Consider the following 5,042-nt stretch of genomic DNA (forward strand, 5'->3'; position numbering starts at 1 on the left):
ATTTGTCGATTTTTCGATGTCTTTGTTGGTGGATGGTGAGTGCTTAAATCATATTCATTTGAAACTGTTAGATAGAGTATGCTCTATTGTTTATTCTCTTGATGGTTGCAACACTTTTTTTCAATAGATGTGCCAGATTGGAATGTTTTCTTCACTTCCCTTATCAAGGGCATGATAGATATTACAGTAAATTAACACAAATTAGATTCATAGAACTCTAATCTACACAATTTTCTAAATTCAAGAGAGTAAACAATAAGAAGAGTTTAATTAATCTCTTAGTTAATCTTTCTAGGATTAAGAAAGGCTGGAATGTAAAGAAGAGAAGAGGGTGGCCTTTTCCTCAAAGGCATAGCATTTGAATTTAATTCAATCAACTGTAAAACATAAAAATCAAGAAAACCATAGATTTAAAATTTATAAATAAGTAAGAAAATTAGCTTACATGAAGTTTGTAAGCTCTCCTTTGGCTTGAAGGATTGAGGGTTCTACTCTTGTTTGAAGCAAGAGTGGCCACCAATTCACTTTGGAGAGGATTAGGCCAAAAACAATTGAATTATTAAGAAATTCAATGTAGATGGCTCAGGACAGGAGTAGAGTAACGATGCATAAACACCATTAAGCTTTTACAAAGGGGGAGGCTTCTATTTATAGGAAAAAGTGAGCCTCTAACCAAGCAAACTGATTCTAGAATTTTCCAGTTCAGTTTGGTCAATTCTTGACCATTTTTGGATCAGTTCAGCTTTCTTTTTGGATCTAGTTTTGAGATAGGAGAGAGGAGAGATGAAAATATCTCATTTAATTGATTAAAAATTGGGGGTAATGATGAGAAAAAGGTACCTAGTTCATGAAGGGAGATCCCCACTCTGAGGTGTTAAAATTCAGTTTTTTTTAACTCTTTTCTTTGGTCCTTAGTCCGCTCTTCATCTTATGTGAGCATTTACTCATTTTTGGGGGTTTTTTCTTTTCTTTGGTCCTTAGTCCACTCTTTATCTTATGTGAGCATTTACTCATTTTTGGGGGGTTTTTCTTTTATTCTTCAATTTATCTCCTCCCTTCATTTGAATTAATCTTATTGGTCCATAAGAACCTTAATCCAAAATTTTTAGAAAATCTTGACCCTTAGGCTAGGTCTTTTGTGCACATTGTAATTTATTTCTAATGCACCTTAGGAATTTCTTTTTAAACTTCTATTTTAGGGGAATTTATTTTAATAAGAAGGGATATTTTTCCATCCAAAGATATCTAAAAACTGAATTATCTCTCTCTAGGCCAAAATAGGTAGAAACAAGATCTTTTATTATTCTGAAAAGGGGATTTATTACAGGGGAAGAAACTGGACATCTTAAGGGGGCTGGGGAAGAATCTTACATCCTCTCTCACTTGAAAAACACGACATGCCCTCATCTCGCAAATTGGGGGGGTAATTCTGCATTAGTTCGGCTTCTTTCTCCCAGGTGGCGTCTTCAAAAGGATAGAACTTCCATTTGACTAATAATTCTCTCAGAATTCTATTCTTGAGAATCTTCTCTCGAACATCAAGGATTTCTTCAGGTTGGAGTTCCATCTGCCCTTAGGTTGAAGAAGTTAAGAGTTCATCATTAAGCACATGATTTGGGCTCGGTACATACTTCTTAAGTAGGCTCACATGAAATACATTATGTACTTTGAGATAAGGAGCCAGAAGTTCATAGGCTAAGTCACCTGCTTTCTTTGTAATCAAATATGGCCCACAAAATCTGGGGGATAACTTCTTGTACTTCCCAAGAGATAGAGAACTTCTTTTGGGACGTACTCGAATGAAGACCATATCTACTTCTTCAATTTTTTTGTCTGACCTCTTATTATCTGTATACTGCTTCTATCTATCCTGGGCAGCTTTTATATCCTTGCGGATTGATTGCATCTGCTGCTCCATGTCATCAAGCATCTATCTGGACATCTCGACCCTAATCAATGGGTCGGACCAAGTTAATGGTGTTAGGCAGTCTTGGGCAGCTTTTATATCCTTGCGGATTGACTGCATCTACTGCTCCATGTCATCAAGCATCTGTTTGGACATCTCGACCCTAATCAATGGGTCGGACCAAGTTAATGGTGTTAGGCAGTCTTGTACATACAGAGCTTTAAAAGGGCTCATCCTGATACTTCGGTGATAAGAAGCATTGTATGTAAATTTGACTAGGTGCAGATAGCTTAGCCACTTCTTGGGTTCCCTGCCCACAGCATGACTGAAGTATATCTTTGATTACTTGGTTCACCCTTTTTGTTTGACCATCAGTCTCAGGGTGGTAAGCTGTGCTGAGATCCAAGAAAGTTCCTACTGCTTCAAAGAATGCAGTCCAGAATCTTGACGTGAATTTGGGATCTTGATCACTTACTATTCTCCTGGGTAGGCCATGCAATCTGAAGATTTTCTTGAGGAACACTCTGACTACATCCAGTGCAGTGTAGGTTTCTTTTACTGGAATTAGATAGGCAACTTTGGGTAGTCTGTCAACTACCACGAAGATGGAGTTGTAACTTGATTGCACTGAAGTAGTCCAGTAAATAAAATCCATACTGATACATTCCCGCCCATCATGGGCTTCAAATATAATGCGTATCCCTACTTACCCTTCGAAAGATAAGCATTCTAAGAGAGACCAAAATTAGTTGTAAAACATCACACCAACTACACTCAGCAAGTTCTCATGCCAAAAATTTAATTTTTATAGCATTATGACTTGATCATTCACCTCACGACCCTTACACACCTTTGGAGCTCTTACAACTCATGGCACAATGTACCCACTTAGCATATTTGTCCGAATGGAACCGTGCTATATTCCAACATTTAATATGGATATCCAACAACTGACAACATGATGAATGGTCAAAGATTTGGATGCATGATCATGAAGAGTGTTTTGTTTTCATATCCATTGGCAACACTATAGTTTTTACTCCAAATATATGTTTTTGTCACCTTTTGGAGCAGATCAACATCATTCGTGGATATAGTACAGAATATGATTTGTCGATATATCTAATGAAGAGTTTATGGATCAACTCCATTACCTTAGAAAACCAAATCACCCCTTGAGAAAATGATTATAGCATCATTAGAGGAATATAAATATTGTCCAACTTCTTGTATTCGTTTTCTTATAATTTATGTCAAATTTCATTTTTGATGTCGAATAACTTTTCATCTCAGAGATGGTATCCCTTTATCTCTACACCCATAATCAATTTATCTTTTATTCTTATAATGTTAAGTTTCTCAAGAAATTTTGTTTAATAACTTTATATACCCTATCCATAAAAGCAACAACATTTCACATCTGTTTTGAGTGTTAATATTGTTGTTGATAGACAAAATTCAATAGCATCACAATGGTGGAGGTATGTATATTCACTTCCATTTATAAAACTTTTTCATAAGTATTTCTATAATATATTTTTTACAACCTGGAAACCTAATTAATAAACCATAGATTCAACATTAAGATTAGTTAAAATTTAGTAACTTAAATTAACTTTTAAGATAGAGAAAATTTGTGTTGAAATTTAAGTTTCAGAGAGGGAATTGGCCACTCCACCTCAAACTTTTATTCTAAAGGAAGTGATGTATGGAATTAATCTGGTGGTATGGGACATCAGATTGGTTTCATATACTTACTCCAGACACATTTATCTCTCCTATATTTTACCATCCTATGTGTGTATGTGCAATGCGTCTATGTGGTATGGGACGCTTAGACTTATCTCACATACATTCATTTGATTGGTCCATTGCATATACATTATGTGTAGATCTAGTCTTCCACACCAATCATGAAGCCATCCTCTCATGCATTTACACAACTATATATTGGGGATGCCCATATATAGCATGCCTGTGGGCCTCCACTTTTTGTGCCAATTGGTTCGTATATGGAGGGGGGATTCCCGGGTTACTTATGCCTGTCAAACATGTGTGTGGCTATGATTTGAATACTTATGGGTAGTCTATATCTTTAGACGACGTTGGGATTAATTGATTTGTTCAATTAATTGCTTAACTAACGTAGTAGTGTCTATGATTATAGCCAACGAGAAGTGCGAGGGTACCAATTGAGGTGTCGCACTGCATGAGATGTGCAAGGCTACTAATTGAGGTGTCGCACTATACAAGGGTACCAATTGAGGTGTCGTATGGCTGGTGGATTGAGTGATGGTGTGAAGATGGTGATCACTCGTGATCATTCTTATTAAACAATGTATTAGAATTTTATGTCATCTATAGCCTTTCATGTTGATAGGTGTTTTGTGCATATTACTTGTGATTTGATGAGTGCGAGAACCACCAATTTAGGTGTCGCATGAGTTTTTATTATTGCAGTCCATGTTCACCCCGAGCCCCTGAGCCCCATGCCTTTGTGCCTCTGATCCATGCTTGATTAATGAAACCTCTGAGTCTGTTTATGGTATACCATAGGAACCTCTGAATTTACCTTGCAAGTTATGACATTGATACCTACGAGCATAATCTTGTTGTTACAACATTTTCTTTTACACAACTAAGGACAATTGCTTCCTCAAATGGGAAGATTGTTATAGGTATATATTTTATCATATTTTTGATGAATTAATTACTGTAGAAAAATATGCTTAATTTAATGTATGTAGGAATCGACTCAATGAAATGTGCGAATGTGCACAAGATTATTATATGTGCAAATGTGCACAATTATTTCATGTAAAGGCCCATCAACAATTATATTTGGGTAAAGGTTTTTATATGTACAAACCTTAGGAGCTTTCATATGGTTAATAATATGTAAAGCAATACCCAAAAGTGGGAAAAGCAAGCCCAATTTACACGCACATCTATTATTAGCTCCTTGGGCTTTTTTATGAATACAATTCTCTAAATACTCAAGTTGTGGAAGTGGAGCTACATATTTGAGGGGAGAGATTGCACCCAATCTTGTCTTGTGTGGTATTTTCTATCCTTAACTCTTGTTGTAAATTTAAATTTTGTTTACTTTATTTAATTGGTATTAAATTTTTAAAAG

The sequence above is a fragment of the Cibotium barometz genome, chromosome 20 (genome assembly GCF_041138505.1).
Source record: "Cibotium barometz isolate CiBa-2024 chromosome 20, ASM4113850v1, whole genome shotgun sequence".
Taxonomy (NCBI): Eukaryota; Viridiplantae; Streptophyta; class Polypodiopsida; order Cyatheales; family Cibotiaceae; genus Cibotium; species Cibotium barometz.